Source organism: Desmodus rotundus, chromosome 8 (assembly GCF_022682495.2).
Source record: "Desmodus rotundus isolate HL8 chromosome 8, HLdesRot8A.1, whole genome shotgun sequence".
NCBI lineage: Eukaryota > Metazoa > Chordata > Mammalia > Chiroptera > Phyllostomidae > Desmodus > Desmodus rotundus.
In genome coordinates this window covers 118863999-118887189 of record NC_071394.1, presented here as the reverse complement: position 1 = coordinate 118887189, position 23191 = coordinate 118863999, and the positions used below count along the sequence as shown (strand labels likewise).

The following is a 23191-nucleotide window of genomic DNA, read 5'->3' as shown; positions in this document are numbered from 1 at the left end:
ATAACCAGTATTTGGGTTTCGATAAAAATTCTCCTTCAAATCAACTATGTTTTCACTACAGAGACCATCGAATTCTATCTTGGAAATATATTTAGGAGCTTCTTTCTACCAAGGGGGCTATATTTTGCAATTGCAAGCAAATGAGCTATTTTTTCTCATTATTCTCTACGATTTCATAAAGCCTAGAAATTGATTGTTCATCCAACCCCTTTCACTCCAATTTCCCAGTAAAATCTAGTCAGAATCCCAGGGAGACTAATTATTTAAATATTAAGTGAACCCACATGATAAAATACAGCCAACGGATATGGCCCTAACAAATGAATTATGGATGGGGGAAAATATGGTCCTCAGTGACTTGTGTAAACTTAATTCCTCAGAAAAATTGACCCAAACTCAAGTATGACAGAATTCTTCCAACAATAACATTGCAAAAATGATAATCTTTTAAAAACATAACAAGACAAAAATTATTCTTTGAGGGTTGATGCCACCTCCACATTTCTACTTGACTGCAAAAAGTGCTACTTGTTATTACTACAAATTATTTAAAAATAAATGAATTGGGGTGGGGAGCCAAATTGGCCTAATAAACTCGATCAATACACTAACATGGCTGGGAGGGATTTTTGTGTTGTTGTTGTTAGTGTATTTGCTTGAACAGACCAAATATTAATTTGTAAATTTACAGTCTGAAAGCCAAATTGAACCCTTTCTTTCCCCGCGCCTCCATACTCTGGTGGAAAAGAATGTTTTGCTAAAAATGAATTGTATTAATGACCCTAATTCTTTACCCCTCCCTGTATCCTTCTCTTTTGCCAGGTATTATTGCCGAGCCCTCTCAATCTGACCCTTGGTCTGACCCCAGGTAAATTGCTTTGGGCAATGAGATAATGGCAAATGAGACAAAAGCAGAAGGTTTAAAAATTTTCAAGCATTGGGGCTTGCTTCTCTGAGTGGCTACACGAACATGCCCAGCCTGGCCTGTTGGAAGATGGAACACAAATGTAGATGAGTCATCCCTACCATTCCAGCCAAGGCCATTTACTAATCTGGCTGAAGCAAAAAATGATTATGAAATTCTTCACATTAGAAATAGTCTAAATTATTTCTTCAGATGAACACCAAATGGGTAAATGCAAGCACTGGACCTCAAAACTCTTTGTGTAAGAAAATTTCCTGTGAGATTTTAAAAATACATATATAATTTCTCACTATAGGATATTTTCCCTCTTGACATGATAAACATTTGAGGTATGTCCATCCATTTAAATGGTATGGTCATGCTAACGTATGAGTTTATCACCGGCAATAACACAAATTTCTCACCAAGACAACCGAATCTAGAAATACCTTAAATCCCCTGCTGTAAAGGACTGCAGATTCTACCTTTCAAGCTTTTTTCGATGATCACTTTCATGAGAAATACCTGCTACCGTCAGAAGCAAGACTCATTATAACTTTTGCCTCCTAAAGCACGTTCTTTTAGAGTACATAGTACGGTACAGACTATCACAATGGCTTCTCTTCGGGCCGTTCATCTTTCTAGAGGCTTTAACACATACTCTGGGCGCAGTCAATTCTTAGGGGTAGCAGTCTGCTTCCCGGGTTTGAGGTCGGGTTTCCTGCCTTACTAGTTATAAGAAAATATATACTTTTAAAAAATACATTCTGTGACTCATTTTCCTCCTGTATAAAATGGGAATGATAGTGTTACCTACCTCAAAGAGCTGTTGTGAGAATTCCATGAATTAGTGCATGGAAAGGGCTTAAAACAGTGTGTGGTTCATAAATAACTACTAACTCCATGTTAGCTATAACTACCATTATTTCTTAGCATCTCTGTTAGCCACATTGCCAGTGATCAGCCGGGAAAGCTGATCACTTGTCAGAGTCAGAGTTCAGGGTGTTTAATCAACTGGGCTTAATTTTACATCATTCCTCTTCCATTTGAACTCCACGGCGGTTTGGCCATAGAACGTGTGACTGTCCTCCAAGAATGACGAAAAGATTTGCTCATGGAGAGGATCTGTGTTTCCAAAATGGTTCTTGCGGATGACAGCTTGTCACTGGACTATCTGGCCCCTGAAGCCCAGGTCCCTCTCCTGCGTCATCAGCAAAGTCAGGCCTCCATTACCAGCTGTGTGATGCAGGTCATATTACTCTTTTTACAAAAAAATTTTATCTACTTATTTTAGAGGGGAAGGGAGGAAGAGAAGCATCATTGTGTGCCTGCCTCTGGAGCACCCCCTACTGGACACCTGACCTGGCCCGAATTCCAGGCATGTGCCATAACTGGGAATCAAACTGGCAACCCTTTGGTTCACAGGCTGGCGCTCCATCCACTGAGCCACACCAGCCATGTCTAGGTCATGTTACTCATGTGTGTTGAAATGCACTTGCCCATGATGAATATCCCTTTTTCTATTTTTTAAAAAATTATTTTTACTATTATTTTTTTGTGACTCCATTGCAAAAGATCTATTGGCAGTTTAAATCCATCGAAGTTGCATTTCACTTACTAGAAAAAGTATGGTACCATCCACACAACAATAGGTTTTACTGAGTGTTCTTTTCCCCAAATCTCATATTAAATTATTTGATCATAACAGTTCTAGAATGAAGTTCTAGGGAATTTTTCTTTGTTGAAAGAGGTAATCTCTACTTTTAGTTTGTTCTCCATAAAACAATAATGTACCTTTAATTACATATCTAAAAAGGCAGGATTTTCCTAATATTTAGTTAAAATATATGTATTAAATATATATAATTAAATAGGTAAAATAGGTAGTGCACATTTATATAATCAAAATAATTACTATATGTATACACATGCACACATATGTATATATGCACACACAGGTGTGTACACACATATTCAAAAGCCTTTTTTGTGCAACCTTGGGCTCTACGTAGTTAGGGGGGCAGCGCTGGCAGGAAAACAAGAGGCACTGAGCAAGTTGTTAACCTTAGGATTTCTTCTGCACACTGGCATCAAAAAATGTTGCAGAGGCATCCTTGCAAAGAATTACCAAATCATGTTCTAGTTTGTTAACGATCAAATATAGATAAACTCTCAGATTCTGGAATTTAAAGCTATCTTGAAATTTTCCATTATTTTTTTCAAATAAAAATTTCTAATTGCAGTTGATACTCAGTATTATAGTAGTTTCAGGGTCGTGATTAGATATTTATGTAACTTGCAGAGTGAGCCACCCATAAGCCTAGTGCCCACTTGGCACCACACAAAGTTATTACAGTATTATTGACTATAGTCCCTATGCTGTCATTTACGTCTCTGTGAGTGTTTTAACTACCAATTTGTTCTTCCAAATACCTCTACCTTTTCACCCAGCTCCCAATCCCCCTTGCAAAAAATTATTTTGACCCTAACAGAAATTTAAAAACTCGTGGAGTGAGACTTTCTTTACTTCCAACTGAGATGTCTTTGTGTTTCATAGTGTCTCAGAAAACACAAACCTTAGCCACCCTGATATTTGAGAATTTTCAATATACTGTAGATGTTGATAATGTCTTATTTATATTTACTGATGCTGCAAAATTGAAACAACTGCTGTTACTTTACTAACTTGCAGATACTTATGATGGGAAAAATATAGGCCTGCAATGTATTACTACATGAATAAAAAATAAAACCCTAGAAACAGATTTTCAATGTGTCACTCAAAAAAAGATGGACATATCCATAACTTTACCCTTGAATTTCAGGAATTTAATTTTGATTTTTAATTTCTCAAGATGGGTATATTTCATTGAGTGTAAAAGAGATAACAGTAAATTAGGTGAATTAAAATGTATATAATTTTGTAGTGATTAGGTGAGTTCTAAATACTGCAAGATAAAATTCAAACTCCTTGATTAAAAGGTAAGAATTCATCCTCTTCATCTTATCTTTCATCGTGCCTCTCCCACTCCTGAGTGGGGTTTACGGTGCCTCACCTGTATATGCCTTTCTTCCTACCCGGAATTTTCTTCCCCAACTTTATCCCCCACCCCCAACATACCATGTAGCTACATATCATGTAGTGCAAACGTCAGACTCCAAATACTCTAAAGTGATGCTACTCAAAGCATGGTCCAAGGACCAGCAGCACTGGTATCATCACCTGGGAGCCTGCTAAAATGCAGGATCTTGGGCCCTTCCTCAGATCTACTGGGTCAAAATCTGCATTTGAACCAGATCCTCAGGTGATTAGTGTGCACACTGAAGTTTGAGAACCATGGATTTGATGATCACTGACTCCCTAAGAGAAGAAGGAATACTTCTTAGATGTCAGACACGATGCCTCTGAGTAATGAGATGACTTCAGTAGCACAGAAATATCATATTGTCTACAATTTCCTTATTGCAGAATTATGGTGCCAATTAATTTTGTGAAGTCTCTTTTAACAGTAGTTAAAATAGAGACAGAGTGGAAACAATGCCTTTGTGGAAGTGAGATGCAGTTAAAAGGCACAGATTGTAATGTGCTAGAAGACATTATGGTCTATCATGGAAATGGAGAGTATTTAAAATATAATTATAACGATGCAAAGCAATAAAATTGCATGGTAATTATGAAGAAGTAATTACTGTTTGCTTACTTAGTGGAGCATTTCTACTCTTCCAAACTTTGTGTTAAATGGGAAACGTCCAATGCATAAACTGATAAGATAGTTTAAAGATTAACAGGACTTGCTGTTTTCAGCAAATAAACAAATAAAACAGCAGCAAATATTTTGCTCGGCAAAATTACTGTAAAATCTTTCATTTTGATTTTCTATTAAAACTTAACACATCTTCAGTTTTATGAACCACTAAGAATGTTCTCTAATACCATATTCTATGAGCAGATAGGGACATAGGTTTTTAACTAATATATAGCGATAGCAGAATTTCTACTTTCCTTTAGAGACACTGAACTTTTTTCCATTTTGTCATTCAATTTTTAAATGTTCTGCTACTATTTATAATAGATGGTGATGATGGCTTAAAAATATATCTCTTTATTACCATAACTTACAGGTCTAGTGGTTTAAACATTAAGTTTAAAATTGTTTCAGCTTAGATAGGTTTAAAATATTGTTTCAGAAAAAAAGAACGAAGGCAGAGTGGGAGGAGCTTGGTAACTAATGACAAGTCTCAGTGAAAATAGAGGGTTGAGATAAAAAATATTTTTTAAAAAGAATATTAAGAACTGTAGTTTAAAATGCGATGACACTTCCATTTACAGACTGCTTTATAGGTGCATGTGAATCAGTTTTCAACCAAAAAAGTAAAGCAAGTTTAATCTCCCCCACTAATTAGTGCCATGCTATTCAGGGTGACTTGCACATTAAAAAACTATTTATACGAATGATTAAAAATGACACAGATTGAAGAATGTTACTCAAACTTAGAAATATCTTAACACATTCATTCACTAAGACAAACAAACAAACAAACAAACAAAACCCTTGAAATCTCTTCTGTATATGATACATGCTGCACCACCCTGGACTCTGCACCCGGCTAGCGGTCATGTTCTCGAGGGGGAGAAAGACAAGTACAGGGCACTCGAAGAGATGACAATGGATGCTGTCATGGAGATATGAATAGGTGTTTTGGAAGCACAGAATGGATGACAACTTCTGGCACAGTAGTCGTACACCATCCTCTAGTTTACATATCTCGTCCAGTACCACAAAGGTTTTTGAAACATAGTTTACATGCACGGCTCCCCCTACACCAACCTCCAGGCCACCACTGAGCATGTGAAGGACGGATACCAGGTACTACCTAGTGTGGCTTGCATCCTGTGTTTGCTGAATGAAAATGTGACTGAATACCATGGACACAATGATGGGATTTAATTGAAATACTTTTAGAACACCTGCATCATCTAGACTTGAAGTTGTAAATTGGCGGCTTTACAACAATAAATTTGACCTCCTTTCACGTCTTGCTATAACTCTCCACAGTCCTTAAGTGGAGTGTTGTATGTGCTCAACTGTCTTCCACATGCAAGGAGAAGTAGCCTGTACTGATCTGGAGTAAGAATCATAGATATAAGTGTGTTTCTTGCTAATTCTATGTTGGAACCATGCCCTTATTTCCCCAGCCTTATTCCAAAGTACTTATTTCTATTGTATCCAGTTTTGTAAAGTCCCTGATTTGTGTGCAAATGATTTGTTATATTCTTCCCCACATATGTTCTACACATGATAGACTTCTAAAGCATATATGTATGTGTGTGAGTGTGATATCTATCATCTATCTTATATATCTTTCTAGATGTATAGCTAGCAAGTTCCTAATTTAAGCCAAAATTTACGTGGGAAACACTACATGAAGGTTATCATATTTTGGTAAAGTGACCTATTTGGCTACATTCTCTTTCAACTTCCAGCATCCTCTTTACCATTTAATTATGTCTTATATACTGTTACAAGTGAAATGTAGTTATTTGGGTAGTTCCGAGTTATAATAAACTTCCAGTCTGGAAGGTATATATAACCTCCCTCATATGATCCTAAAATTTGTTTAATTCAAACCCTTCATTTGATCAACAAGGAAAATAAAAGTTAAATGAACCCCCAGCTATATTGTGGTAGCTGGTGGCAAAACACCCATAGCTGTGTTTTCTAGTTTTCTCCCTCCAACGGCTTACTTTTTACCTTCTTTACCAACTGTGGTAAAAGGAAATGACTTTTCAGCAGTTCTTGTGATTGACTTCGTAACTTTGGGATGGAAAAAAAAATTGAATATTCATTAAGATATGATTACAGTGGTTCTCTGCCCACAGGTTAGAATTAGAATTAAAACTAAACAGCCGATGTGATCTCCTCACACTATTTCCATTGTCATTCTAATAATTGTTTTAACAGAATAGACAAATTACATGGGTTATATTTACAAGTGTCAGACACGTGGTTACCCCCATCATTTAGGCCAAAACAAGCACAACACAAACCCCCAAAGTGGACATAAATAAAAAGTTAACACACTTCAAAGGAAATGTAATTTGGGTGTGCATTCCCAATTTTACCCCTCAGTAATGGATTGATGCTGTTATTTAGTTTCAAATACAATTCTCTACTAAGGGAAGCAGCCACATAGAAGAGGAAAATGCCCCACAGTGATAATAAAAGCAGAGAACATCTGTTTTCCCAGACACATGACAGAGAAAACCACTTTTTGATAAATCACATTATTGAGGTAATTACATTACCTCAAACTCACCTCTCTGCTTTAAGTATTAAAACACCATTATTTTTAAAAAATTTGTCAACAATTCTCTGATCATTCTTTTCATTTATGAAACAATTATTTTTAAAGGAAACCCAAAGTAAATCAGGAAAATTACATTACCATTTCAAGTATATGGGATGCAAAGGATGCATTGAAGGTTATATTTGGTTCCTTTTACGGGGAACATGACCAAAACATTATCCATGCTTAATGAAGGCATGTTTTGACACCAAAAAAGTAGAAATTACCAGTAATTTCAAGAAGCATCAACTGACTTACAACTGACTGATTTATGCACCCAACTACAGATTGGGGAACCTTGTACAGCTGGAAGGCAGAACATCAAGGAAAAGGCTCCTAAGATAGAGTCTTAAAAATAAAAGAATCTTATTTATTCACCAAAATGAGCCATTGCCTGGTCTTTGCTCATTCCCCCATATTTCAGCACCGTGCCCGCCTCTGCAAAGCTTTCTGCACACTGGGTGCCATGTTCACAGGTGGTTACACACTGTGTGATGTGACATGTTTTACCAAAGTGAAGTGCAAAGGAGAAAAACTGCAGTTATAATCTTATCATATAATACCCCTTTGACATTAAAAATAAATGAGTAAACAAAAAATAAATTAATGAAGAAAGACATGTATAAAGTTAGTAAATTCAAACTGTATAAAGATTAAAATAAAAAGCATAAGACTACTTTTCAACTCCCTTCCTCCCTTTTCTTATAATTCCTTCCAGGAAAATGCATAAATATATATCTACTAATCTATCTGACTAGTTCTCTCTTTTTAAAAATTAATTCCAAGTGGGGCACTATTGCTTCATAGGTGGGCTTTGTTCTTTGTTTACATTAATCCTATATGATAAATATTCTATGTTACTACGTATCAACCTTTTGAAATGCTGCTCAGTATTGTAGCATAATTATCATGCAGCATTATTTGTAAATGTCCATTAGTCATTAGGAGGGAACCAGCTAAATCTTATTAAATTTCCATAATGCATTTCCATGTTCCTCTCTACAATTATGAGAATTTGATTTGATTGAAGTCAGGAGCTTGATATTGTTCACCTTTGCCTAGCATCTGTCCCGGTGGCCTGGCAGAGTGGCTGAGGGTTAATGCACATTTCATTATCTGTTGATCAAATTACTAAATAAATTCAGGCAGATAGGCAAAAAACTGCTGTGATTCATTACATTAATTAAATTTTAAAGGATTGAAGAGTGAGGGCACAACCATTTCTTCTTTTAAGAGAGCATAGAGTCCTCTCATTTCCATGTTTCAATATAACTAGCCAGTGTACTTGACAAAGAAATAAACAAAACAAGAATTCCGAGTCTTATCCCAGGTGTAGCTCCAATTTCATGTGGGTTAGCAGTAACCGCCCTAGGTAAAAATAAATGGTGGGGGAAAGGTAGGGATGAATCTTTTAATGAAGAACATCAGGATTCTTCCCAGTATCTACTTACAGTCCACCACCAATGCGGAAAACACATATGAACCCCAAAGTGAACTCAACTCGGGTCAAGAAAACATATCTCCATTTCCCACATGCTGTTCCTAAGCATATATTTCCTGTGCTAGAGGCTGAAAGAATTCCCAAAATGCGGTGAACTGAGTTAGTAGAAATAAATATAATTCCAGTTTCAAAGCAAAGCCGTATATTACACTGTAGGTGTCAGTTAACAAGGCTAGAGGTTTCCGTGGGGATGAGAACCTCCCTTTTAGTGGGTGAAGGATTTACTGGGCAGTGGCGTGGGACTGATCTTTTTCTAATTCAAGAGCCAAAGCACTGAAATTGTGACAGTTTGAAGAGTGCTTCGTGTAGTCTAAATCACTTACTCATCAACACTAAGTGCATTTTACCCAGATAGTAAAAATTGAGTTTTTCAAAAAGGTGTTAAAGACCCTATGTGCTGTAACATGTATGAATACATTAATCTGAGTCATAGAAAAATAAAACAAAATAGCTTGGCAGCCCCCACCTATGGAGGAGTTCACTGTAAAAACAATAGCTACAAATGGGTCTCAAATAAAACATCCATTTGTTCTTGTTATAGAAACACAGGGATAAAAGAGCTTAGGGCTAGACTCCCTCAGGGGAAGGTTTGAGTAACTATCGTAAATCCATTTTTCTTACATAGGTACCAATTCTTCCATTGGGACTGAAGAGTAAAGGCCTGCTATATGGATTCCAATGGCCTCTAGATCTTCCTAAAATGCAAACTTTATCATGTTAATCCCCTGCATGTCCACCTGCAGGATTAAATCCAAGCTCCTTCGCACAAAACATCCCCCGACTTCCACCTAAATATACACTTCCACTTACAGGGCTACTCAAGAACGTAGAGACCTTTCACACGCCTTCTGATTTGCTTACACTGTTCTATCTGTCTGGGCTGGCTTCCCTCCTTTCCCAATTATTCACTTTCATAGAATCTTGCCTGTTTCTTTTTCCAGCCACCATCCCCACCCCCACCCCAAATTCTCAAAGAGTGAACCTCCATTAATTAATTTTTAATACATTCATTTATTTATTCATCCTTGCCTAATATTCATTCAAAATTAATTTGAGCCATGGTGCAGTATATCAAGCATTGTGCTGTCCGCGAAAGCTTCAAGCACTGAATTAGAATGGATACAGGCCTAGCCCTTAAAGAATTTTCTTCCTGATAGCAAAGCAGAGATTAAACAAGTCATCAAAAAATCACAAGTCAACTCCAATCTATTTTTGTATGCATCTACCATAGAGACATATACCTTGGCATGTATAAAACACCTCAGCTCATTCATGTTTATATGACTTTCTCTACTAACTCAAAAGCCTCTTGAGGGTAGGGTCTCTGCATAATTCATCTTTGTATTCCCAAAGCATCATGTAGTTCCTGGAACCTAACAGTTTACACACACACACAATTTTAGCAAACTCTCTTTTAATTTTTCAGAGCAGAGACACTGAAGACTATCCTATGACTGGAAGGCAGCAGAGCAAACACACTGTGATTGTTTATTCTGCATCCACTCAGCCAAATAGGCCAAGCCTGCCCTCTGACACACTTGGGCAGTATACATATCTGTCCACTTTTAAAATATCTCTGCATAAAGCTCTGGCTGGTGTGGCTCAGTGGACTGAGTGCTGGACTGCGAACCAAAGGGTCACCGGTTTGATTCCCCATCAGGGCACATGCCTGGGTCGTGGGCCAGCTCCCCAGTTGGGCGTGCACAAGAAGCACCACACATTCTTGTTTCTCTCCCTCTTTCTCTCTCTCTCCCTTTTCCTCATATTTGAGACAGTTTTGACAAACTGTGGATAGAAAGGGAATGGTTTATAGGATTCTTTTACTAATAATGAATTTCATTTTCATATCTCAATTTTATTATTTATTCATTGTATAATATCGGACCAGCCAATAAAATATCTGGAACTTACTTATAAATTATGGCTGCCTCCTAACTCACAGGATCCTGTGCCTTTACATTCAGCAGGAACCCCAAATCTGGTATATGGTAACATATAGTAAATGTTTCTTGAATAAATGATTGGGGGTAATGATATAACTGTTACGTAATATAGGACAGAGAATAGCTTTATGAACCATGAAACACACGAAACAAACGCTGGCTGTTACTAATATTGGTGGGGCACATATGAAAAGTGGCCCTGTGGCTGGGCTTCTCTTCTATTCTCGTAGGACCTGGACGATTGAAAGTAGACCTACCACTCTGCATTCATTGCAGTGATGCATTTCAGAAGTGAAGAGAGTTCAAAGGTTCCACTTTAAACTGTAAAACAAAGTGGTAACAGGAGAGTGTCCCTTTTACATCGATTGTGCTCTGTTTGACCAGGCCAGCTTTGTAAAAGACCGACACAGGCCGCATCACAATAAAACACGCTGCTTCCTGTCACTCTCGTAGACGTGGCCTATGGGAGGCCCTGTTGAAGTTGCCAGATAATAGGAAGGACAAAGTACTACCAGTCTCTACTTTTTCCACTTTGAAGGCCCTTAAAGAAATTAAGAACAATCTAACAATAGCCAGAGGGGAGGGGGAGGGGACAATGCGGGGGGGGGGGGGGAGGGTTTTCAGGAACTACTATAAAGCACACATGGACAAAACCAAAGGGGAGGGCGGAAGCAAGGGAGAGAGGTGGGTTTGGCTGGGGTCGTGGGGAGTGGTGGGGGGAAAATGCAGACAACTGTAATTGAGCAACAGTACAATAATTAAAAAAGAAAAAAGAAAGTTAGCTAACCTCAAACCAACTTTTGCCTTCCCCTCTCTCTGAAAACGACATAAAACAATCCTCTTACTAGCTTTGGTGCACCCCTGTCTTAGTAGTGGGCTTGTACATCACACTGTAAGCTTTGGCTACATCTGAGGCCTTCAGAGGAACAGAAAGGACATCTTCTGAAGGGAGACTGTACGCAGAATCAACCACAGGGTGGTTCACACGGGAAGCTGGCTCTAAGCAGAGTGTCCACAACGAAAATGGGTCACTTGCTTTCTCACATAGGGAGTTGGTTCTGAGAAGACTGGTTTCAGATGGTCAGGAGGAAGAATGCCCTGCCTTTTTATAGAAAATAATTAGAACGAGTATATCAGAATATTCTCCTGGTTGGTAAATATAAAAATGGAAAGTGAGCAAATTTCAATTTAAGATCTGAAATAAATTGTAAGCTCTAAACAACAAATGAACATTTTCTAAGGTGAATTACATAGTTACCAATTTTGAAATAAAGCTTCTTATGTGATTGACATTGTGCTAGATGCTTTTAGAGCATCATCACATTTACTCTTCAAACAACCTGTTTTTAAGTTAAAAATCCATTTTGAGGTGGAAAACTATAGATCAGAGAGTTTAGGTGAATTGAGCAAGTATACACAGATAATAAATGTCAGACCCGGGATGGAATTTCAGGTCTATGATACTCTACAATTCATTCCACATATCTTCCTGTGCATAATTGTCCCCTCCTTCTCACTTCTTACCACAATTATCACTACCTGGAATAGTTATAGCCCTTTCTCAATAGTAGGAGAACACTAAGGATACTTATTCACTCAAAAAATATTTCTTGGGCACTGACTATCTGCCAGGCATAATTCTAGGTCCTGCAGAACTAAACTTGTAAAAAAAAAAAACCAACCGAACAACCAAAATAAAGTCCCTGCTGTCACAGACCTCACATCGTAGTAAAGAGAGACTGACAATAAATAAGGAAATACATAAATAATACTTCCTTTTTGATAAGTGCTGAGGAAAAATAGCCAAGACAATGTAAGGGGCAGAGGGTGACAGGGAAGGTAGTGATATTTTGATACAGAAATCTGGAAAGATCTAGACTAAGACCTAAGTGAAGGAAAGGAGAGAGCTATGGAGATATGTGGAAGAAAAGTATTCCAGAAAAAGGGATGGAAGAATAAATGCCCAGAGGTACGTGTATGCTTGGCTCTTTGGAAGGAAAACAATGAAGTGTGGGGTCTGAATTGAGGACGAAGGAGGGTGATGGAGGAGGAGATCAGAGAGGTAGTAGGGTTCTGATCTTGACTCCCTTTTGTGCCAGAGTAAAAGGGAATTTGGTATTGCCAGAGGTTAGCAGGGTGATAGAATGGACCCTCAGGTGGAAGATCCATCTTATGAGATGAGAACCCAGTTTCAGGGGATAGCTGTCCTTCATTGTGTGGAGATGCTTCCATTGACAAATGTAAAGATTTGGGTTTTATTTCTTTTTAAAGATAGCAAATCCCACCATGGAATAAATGTTTTCATATTTAAATAAGAGTGTTGGAGGACAGTCCTTCTAAGGTCCCTTATCTTATCCCATCTGGCTCCTGATTCTTTAGTTACAGTGTGGATCAGGATAGAAATTTCCTTCACTTTGGCTCAAAGGAGTTGAGGAAAGTAGCAATAATATAATCTCAAAGGAACCAGAGTTTCGATGGAGAAGAGGTTAGGAGTGAACAAGTGAGAAGATAATATCCTTTGTGGGCATTTATTCCTGTACCTTCAATGATTATGAATCAAAAAAGTAAATCAAATGTTTGGTAAATGATTGTTACTCTAATAATGCTGGTCTGCTTCATAGTCCAATCTCAGCATGGAATCAAGTGCAAGGAAAAAAATAAGACATTAAAAAGCAATTTAAATCTACTCTACAAACTTTATATATATATATATATATATATAGATAGATAGATAGATAGATTTATATATATATATAAACGAAGATATATATATATATATATATATATATATATATATATATGAAGAAAATCCCAATAATAAATATCCCTCTTCCTTTATTTCCACTGTCTCCGAATATCCCATCTGCCCCAGGGCTCCCTTAGTCTTTGTTCTTCCTCCCCTTATTATCTAGAATCTAATCCTATTTCTGGCTGAAAGATAACGTTGCCAGACTGGCCCACCTTCTGCCAAATTTGCAGTTCTACCCACTCATTATCTTTATCAGGAAAAAAAGAAAACACATTTGTACAATATTCTTTGGGAAGCAGAGGCGGAATAAAGGCTGCAAATACTCAGGCACTCATATACTTTTTTCCCTAGCAGACTTGACCTGTTAGCTGGTTATCCCTCTAATGGAGTCAGGAGATTTTTGTTAAATAAGTGAAATTCACTCTAACCCAGTATTGTTATTACAATGGTCATCAAAATGGAGATGAATTATACACTGCTTACTGCCTTAAGTTTTTTTAAAGATATAAATACAGATTATTTGCTGGTTTTTGTTCTGTTAAAATTATTGGACTTTCCTAGCATTTTGACAGTGGAGCGACTGTATAGAAACATCTGAATTTGAAAGACAATTTGCAGCATCATCTGATTAACCCAAATGCTATGATAAAACAATTCTTTAATTGGCCTACTTTTATGTGAAACACACACACACACATTCCTTTCATGCCAGGGGTGGGAGATATTCCAGGTATTTGGTGTGTGTGTGCCTGTATGGAAGGGAGTATGCAATGGGAAGGAATAGCGTGGGGTATATTGTAGATCTGTATTGTTAGAGAAAAGAATATTACATGGTTTCTATGAAGCTGCACATATATTAACAAATATAAAAGTATCTTTTCTGATTTTCTGATCAAATAAAAATGATTTTAATGCCACTCCAAGGAGTAAACCTCATCACTCACAATGTACAATTAAACAATGTCCCAAGAGCTGTAACATTGTTTTCTTTTACATTCCAATCAGTTTTTAGATTGTCCTCATATATTTTTGACCTCTCAAATATTTGTTAAAATCAACAAATTCAAAGCTGCCCTTTCATCCCTATATGTCTGCTTTAATTTGTCTTTTTTAAAATACTTCTCTTTAAGAACAATTTCAAACACACACAGAAGTAAAGAGGATAGGGTAATGAATCTCCACAGTCTCTTTCACCCTGTTTCAACAATTATTCATCACATCCTGATATTGTTTTAGCTAACATTCCTGCCCCTTTGTAGACTGATGGATTTTTAGGCAATTCACAGAAAATACAAATGTTTTTTACAGAAAGCCCTAGAATATTCTTTAGGTCCTTGGACTTTCCTTGGACCTTCTTATTGAACTTTCCAAGTTCAACAGTCATTCCAAAACTGAACAAAATCTAAAGCATATTATAACTATTAAATACACGTTAGCTCTAAGTCAAGGAAAAGACAGAAAGCAACCTCTGCACTGCTATTAAATATGGCTTGTAACAGAATAGGACTTCATTAGAATAGTGGTATAGTTCACAAAATGCAGGCATATGAAGGACAGCGACAATGGCGGAGTGGAGAAAGGTCCTGTGAATGCATTCTTGACAGCCTGTCCATGTGCTCTGGCTGTCTGAGGTTTCAGCCCTCACCTAGCTGCCTTGCAGGGAAGGACTTCTCTGAACTGTCCCTCTCTGCCTCCTTAACTGGCCATCAGCAACTGAGACACAATGCATTGAAGTCCTTCATTATCACAGACATAGGGAAACATCAAATAAAAAGGCGAAGGAAGAGTCATCTCTGTTCTGTATTGGGAACAGGTGTCTGACTCTCTAAAATTCACGTGGGAAAGCTACATCTCACTACGTAGATTCGTAGTGTTTTATTTAAAGCTAGAGAGGGTCAGATTTATCCCCTTTACTGGATTTAAAATTACTAGTCTGATTGCTTCGTGAGAAAAAGACATTGAAATGAGTCACGGTACTAATACCTTCCTTTACTAGCATGATGCTCCTGGTCCAAGACTTAATATAGAAAATTATAGATCTTAGCCCAGGGTAATTTTAATCTCTGCCCATAATAACAGGCCTTCAGCTGCCAAAGGCAAAAGGTTTGTGTGCTGAAATTGGAACTCTGACCCGAGATACAAAGTCATAACGAGTAAGTGCAAAGACAGATTCAAAACTTTCAGGAATTGCAAAGAATGAACGTGGACCAGAATCTCTGTCCACACAGTGTTGATCCTGTATGACATTGTCTCCTAGATCAGGGAAGGTAGGGGCTCCGGCTCCATGTCAACTATTTAATTGGACATGATTGAAAAGATTTTAAAAGGCATGTTTAATTCATAATTCTAAATGGCTTCATCCATTTATTTCTCCAAAACAGGCTTTTCCAAGATTGTGTCAGGTAGGAACATCTTGAAATGACAAATGTAGGAGCGGGGACCAAAAAAATCTCAGAATTTATTTATTAAAAATTGTGTATTTACTTTTACATGTTTAAATTTTAGTCATTCGATGTCTTTGATGCAATACACCTATCGAGACTTTTTTACCACTGCTCAAAACAGTTTTTGAACTTGTCGATTTTGATGCCTTTTAGCATTTCTGCTGTTTTTTGTTTCCCCTCTTCCACGTTGGCAAAACATTTTCCTTGGAGGACGTTTTTCATGCAGGGAAACAAACAAAAAAAGGTCACTCAGGGTGTGATTGGGTGAATAGGGAGTGCGAGGCACGGGGGTCATGCCATTTTTTCAGTCAAAAACTGCTGAACACTCGGCAGTGTGGGCACCTATCATGAAACAGGCAAATGCATTGATTGTTCAAAAAATACATCACTGAAGCCAAACACAGCCTCTCACAACAATGCCAGCTGGTACACTGATACAGATGGATTCCTAGCACACTCACATAGCAGGGGAAGCCTGTACTAGCAGGCCCACCACCACCCAGAAGATAATTCCTTTTTTTTTGGATCCCCCTCTGCATTTACTCTATGCTATTTATTGTCCTGTGCGTCATACAATATGGCCTCTTGCATCTTTCACTTTTTCCTGGGTACATTATTATCTCCAGTTTATGAATTGTATGAATAAATCATAGTGAAAAAATAAATCAATCAAAAATCACATAATTAGTAAGTGGTTGGAAACACCCGCCTAACTGAATCCCAAGCCTGAGCCTTTCACCGAAGTCTATACTCAGTTCCATTGGTGGGATTCATTCCTTCACAGGAAATAATTTTAAATTATTCAATAATGATATTAATCATATCGTCTAATATTGCATAATCTCCCAGAGAAAGTCTAAATTAAAAGACGACTAAGAGTTTATTTTATCAAGAAATACAATGAAATTACGTACTAGTTTATGGCAACATATTTGTATCCTGTGCTCCCTAACAAACCTCAAACACAACACTCTAATGAATGATTGTGGAATTTTATTGACTAGCCCAGTCATAATTGCTTTCTAATTTGTAACTTCTCCATTGCTGTCCACTTTGTCAGAAATCATGGACTGTGCCAGTCCCAGGGGAACCGATCATAGGCAAAGCAATGCAAAGAGCCTGCTCAGTCGATCTCAGTAAAAGTGGTCAGTCATTTTATAGTTAAAACAATATTGACATAACCATGGAATCTGTACCACATCTATTTGCATATTTTCTGATATAAACAGAATTACTACCAAGAGCAGAAAATGTAACACTGCCTATTTTTAATATGAACCGAAGAAAGAATACAGCGAAGTGTTATAATCCATTGCTTGTCCCACACCTCAGAAGTAGAACTTATATTTTCTGTGAACAAAACAATTGAGACTAATCTTTAACATTTGGTTCTTTATAAGACAAACAATAGCAGATGGGATTCCTGTGCCATTAATGGTGAAACAAAACAAAACCCTGGTTAATGTCCATGGATTTGGTAAATTAGTTATATGTTATAGCAAAAATATTTTGGGTATAGATTGTGATCAGTGAAATATACCTCAGTGGCTCTTGGAATAAGCAAATATAAGCTAAATATATACCTATGAATATCATTTCAAAATTTCCATATTTTAAGATAACACTTTTACTGATTACATAAAAATCACTGGAATACTGCATTGCTTATCTACATGAGCCTGTATCTTTAAATTTTAAACTAAACTTAACATTACTTTCCAATAAAGACATGGAGTGAAGTTCTGCAAGAAAAAAAGTTCAAGGACAACTTGTTGTTCTGAAGAACAATAGCACAGTTTCATTTGAATGTATTTACATTCACGTGACAATGAGAGCAAAGGCCTTTGAGCAGACAGAAGTCACAGTCGCTCACGGTGTAAAGTGTAGGAATCTATCCGATGTGGCAAAGGGGTTGAACCTAAATGTGAATTTGACATATCACCCAGTCTACGTGTTAAACACTACCATGGATGCGTGGTTCTCGAGGCAACACTGAATGGCATGAAAGAGGGAAAGAAGTGGAGGTAGATGTGGTGTATTCGATTCTAACTGCAGCTTTAACAAATTTCCACAGACTCAGTGGCTTGAAACAATACAAATTTATTTTCTCACACATCCGAAGGTCAGAACTCTAACATCAAGGCATTAGCAGGGCTGTGTCCTTTCTGGAGGATTCAGGAGAGCCTCTGTTTCCTTGAAATTCCAACTTCTAGAAGTTGTCTGCATTACTTGGCTTTCGGTCCCTCCCTTACATGACTCCAGTATCTTGCTTCTGTTGTTACCTTTGCTAGTACTGATTCTGACCCTCCGGCCTCCCTCTTATGGGGTCTTGCGTAATATTCCAGGATAATCTCCCCAGTGTAAGATCTTTTACTTCATCACATCTGCAAAATTCCTTTTACTATGAAGGGTAACATATTTGCAGGTTCTGGGGACTGGGACATGTTATTATTCAGGTTACCAGAGACGGAAAGAAATGAAAGAAAATGCAAAAAAGATGGAGGACCTGCAAGTATGGGTCTAATGATAATAACTAATACTAATAACAATTATTATTCATTATTCAGTAAATACTATATATTGGAGCCATTAAATCCTATCACATAATGTCTGGTACACAGTAGACACTAATAGTGAGCCTAAATTAGCTCCGTGGGTCATGTAGCCAGATGTTGAGGGCCTGCTTATATCTGGATACCCAGGGTTACTATTGAGAACCAAGTCATATTCTGAACAAAGCTTTAATGAAAAGTCTTAAGAAGTGTTTTGTTAATGTGGTTCATTCAAAATGCAAGAGAATCTTTTAAAATTAGATTTGGTCCCAGGATGCATTTAGTAATTACATAATATGGACAGTGTGCAGAAAAAGGCTAATTCAAACTAATACGTCCAAAAAAGGAACATTCTTTTACTGTGGAAAGATGTGAAATATTGCAAAGAGTGAGTCAAAGGTGTAAGTACAACTGAAGACCTAAGAACAGACATTCCAAAAGAACATTTTCTCTTCATGAGAACCTTCATTATTTGCATTTATTGGCAAAAATAAGAAAATATGACACTAAGCGGTTAGATGAAAAAGACAAGTAATGACTAAGGTCTTCTATTTTATGACTATGGGAAAATTAGAGTTGGATTTTAGACTGTGTCTCTTTTTCCTATCAAGAAAGTAGAAACATTTATGAAAGTAGATAAATTTTGCCTCATGACAATTTCAGGAATTATTATAATTTTGGTATTCATCTACTTTGACATATCACTCCAATTATAGAACCCATCATTTCCTGATGAACTTTTCAAAACTACAGATTAGTCTTAAAATACTTCCAAATCTACATTCGAAACCCACATAGTAGTGTATGCTAACTGTAGTTTAATAAATAAAGTAAAAGTGATTGACATCATCTTTAATTAAAAAAAAGTTTCTATATCTAACTTTATTATATGGGGAATTCCCAGTAAATTGAGGTGGAGAAAATGAGTATTAAATTAACATAACTACTAGAAGCTCCAAAATATTAAAACCATGAGGGAGGGGCAGTGTCTATAAAATTTGGGAAGTACTACAAAGTTTGAGAAATTCCTAATCATCATAATTTTCAATACATAAAATAATAACAGGTATAAATATCAAAGACACAATTATTACAGTAATATTATATAGTAAAATCTTTGAAAAATATTCTTTTTGTAGTATTTTTCTTTATATTTATTGTCTACCTATATAACAATTATTTTTAAACAATTTTTTCCAACTAATAATTTTTATAATATTTGCAAAAGAGAGTACACAAAGAAAAAATCTGTAACCTCCTCCCCTCCCCCCTTCGCCTGAGACCAATAATGGTTATTATTTTGGTGTATTTCTTTAGCGTACTTTTCTATAATAATTGAATTATTCATGAAATAAATAAAATTGAGTATTTTTATTGCATTTTAGGTAACACTTTATAAATATTTTCCATGTTATTGCAATTATATCTTTAAAATGTTTCTTCCTTACTAATTTTGAAAAATGTCACACCATGAAACCTCATAAGAGCTTGACATTATTTCCAGAAAAATAACCTAAAAGCATAAAATGAAGAGGTCTTATTTTTTTTAAGAGAAGTTCGAACACTTTAAGCACGTTATCGCCAGCAGATGTGGGTGGCCGTGGCCCTCAAACAACAGAAGGTTTTCTGACTATGAGAACCACTGCAGAGGAGCCTTGTAACAGAGAAGAAATGACTAGGCCAATGTCATTGCTGTTAGGAAGTTCTTTGGGAAGTGACAGAAACGTCTCAGAAGTTTAGAAGTGGTCCCTGCACTACACAGGAAGAAAGCCATCTGTGTGTTGCAGAGTCAGGGGCCAGTTAAAATAATTATTGACTGTCAGGGAATCAAAGGCTACAGATGAAGGACTTGGGATACCTAGAAGGAGGTATTAACAAATCTGCTCCTTTACAGTTGACTTTGTAATTCTGGAAAAAAAGGATAATTAGTCACTTTAGTAAGACCTTACTCTTTAATGAGGAGAACTCACAAAAGATAATTCCAGTAAAAGTTGTCCCCCTGGCAGCCATTGGAAGAGCGTTCGCGAACATAAATTAGTGAATTTTAAATACCCCTGTTGTCTTTAATTACAGCTATATTCTGAGAGTTATCTAATGGGAACCCAATCTCACAAAATTTATGAACCTACTTTTTACACTGTTGTGCCAAACAAAAACATTCTAGTTAACAATAAAAATATAGACTTGAGTAAAGCTTAAGAGTTTTCATCATAAGGAAAAACATATTTTCTTCTTTTTATGCTTTCTCTTTTTCGTATCTGTAGGAGATAATGGATGCTAACTAAACTTACTGTGGTAATCATTTCACAATACATATGTAAGTCAAACCATTATGTCGCACACCTTAAACTTGTATAGTGATGTATGTCAATTATAGTTCAATAAAACCGGGGAAAAAAGTACCATATCATCCAAAATGTTTCATATAAGATGGAATAAACTGGCAAAATATCTGAATCAATCTGATGACGCATTACTATATGTTAAATAGTTCATGTTTTATTAAAAAGTTGTGTGTGCTAAATTGCTAACTATATTTATACATTTTAAAATGTTGTTTAAGAAAAGGAAATATAAATTTGACCCTAATGAATATCTGTTTTTGTATTCACTTCTGCTTAATTGATTTAATTACTGCATAAAACCAAGATTAGTAAATTGTCAATTGAACTAAAAAATAATTGACTAGTCCTAATTCAGCAAATAGCCAGTACTCAAAACTATCCAATGTTGAGGTGCAGCGAAATGGTTTAACTAGAAACAAATACGGGTTTATGGAAGAAAATAAATCAAAACATGCTTTGAAAAAATGGGAAATCCACAATGTAATATATTTCTTACTTCTTTTATAGTTTTTCAATTTAATACTTATGTTTGAGATACCCTACTCAGATGGGGCTGAAATCAATAAAACACTGAAGAACATATTAATACTTAAAAGTCAGGTCTCGCCGTAGATCAAGGTGTTAATAAATAATGGATACATTTGTAGTAGAAAATATAAGTTCTATTTTTACAAAGTGACCTGTTTCTATATTCAAGTATTCAGAAGGAAGGATTAGACTGAAGGCTGAAAGCTGCCAATTCTGTGACATAAGCTTAGAAAATGATAATTTGGCACCTCTCACACACCACAGGGAAGCCTGTGGGAAGCAATGCCTTCACCAGAGCTCTATGGCATTTTCCTGTGTTTATAACTTGAATGACCTCTGGCAATATGAAGGAATGCAGGAGGATTTTATTTAAAGGAAAATGACTCACCAGCTATAGCCAGCAGGCACATATGACCAATGAGACACAAAACCAAAATTTCTCAGTGAGGTTCACAAAAATGCTAATGTTGTCTTGCTGTCAAAAGTCTCTATTATTATGGCTTTAGATTTCCCATTTCCCATTTTCTTGAAACTAAATGCGCATGCTATGTTGACAAAAGTTACAAGGACAATTCTGATGTTGAAGACATTAAATAATATTCTCTCTAGACCTCATAAAATATAGAAGCAGAAATCTCCATTATGGTGATTTTATTTTGTTTTTTGGAACAAAGATATCATTTATTAGTGGCATTAATTAAATGCATGAGCAACTCATACCAAGTCAGGGGAGGGAATACAACGTTTCATCCAACTTTGGTTTAGATATTGATTCATATTTACATGCAAGAAGGACCCAGGGCTGAAAAGCTTGGGAAGTTTGACAAGCTTTATTGAATAAAATGGCAACCAGAGTTTAATGTTACAAACATATCCCAATTATAATTAAAGTATGAAGAAGAAAAACAAGGAAATTAAACCTGAACACCCAAAATATGATGCATAAAATCCACAATATAACCAAAGTAACTATAGGGTTTAAGAAATATTAATAGCAATGTAGAAGAAGAGTTAACAAAAATATTACTCTATGCTCACTAGAAAAACCACTGTAAGTTTGGAGGAGAATCACCTGTGTTCGAACTCTCATTATAGTGTGGACACAAACAATTTCCTAAAGGTTTTTGCATTGATGATCATTGGCCCAATCTTCCAATGTAATAATGACCATCCTTCAAGGACAGCACTTTCAAGAGTTAGGCATTAAGTCAAAGACTCGACTTGAAATGTCCCTTCTCTTGCTTCTGCACCCACTCAGTGGCAAGATCACCATCATATGGAGGGAGTGAGAGGACAAAGACTGGGCAACTTGCTCAGGCCTGAAAGTATAGGCTAGTTCTTTATCTTAAGTGAGTTAATCAATTAGAGTTTAATAGATTTACTGCCTGGCCATGAGATTGGTGTAAAAGAAAGAATGAGCAACAAATAAAAATACATCACAAGTCCCATCTCTCTCTCTCTCCATTTACCGAGCACTTCTATATGCCAAGCATAGTGTTAAATGCATTATATGCTTTATCTGATTTAATCTTTACCAACACCTTATGAGGAATATTTTAGCCTCTCTGGTACAGCCAAGGAGATTGAGACTTTTAGAGATTGAGGTTATTTATAGAAGGTCTTGTGGCTACTAGGAGCAGGGTCATTATAATAATTTATTTCCAGAGCATTAGCTTTTCATCAATCTGCTAGATTTCTTTGCAGTGAAGTATATCAATAAATTTCACATCTAAGCCTAATAAATATTACTTTGGTTGGAGTCATCAGTTTCAGTTTTAACACTATTTCAAGATAAGACACATATTTTTCATCATATTCCTCTATTGTTAACTTGTCCTTGCTTCATCATTTTCAAGAAATATATTTGTGTCTTATTT

The 23191-nt window shown here is 36.4% G+C and overlaps 1 protein-coding gene across 9 annotated transcripts in view; it reads right to left on the bottom strand.

Moving 5' to 3' along the window:
• Positions 1–23191, bottom strand: part of RBMS3 (RNA binding motif single stranded interacting protein 3) — a 1231630-nt gene that overhangs the window by 133510 nt on the left and 1074929 nt on the right. The gene's annotated exons all lie outside the window — the stretch shown is intronic.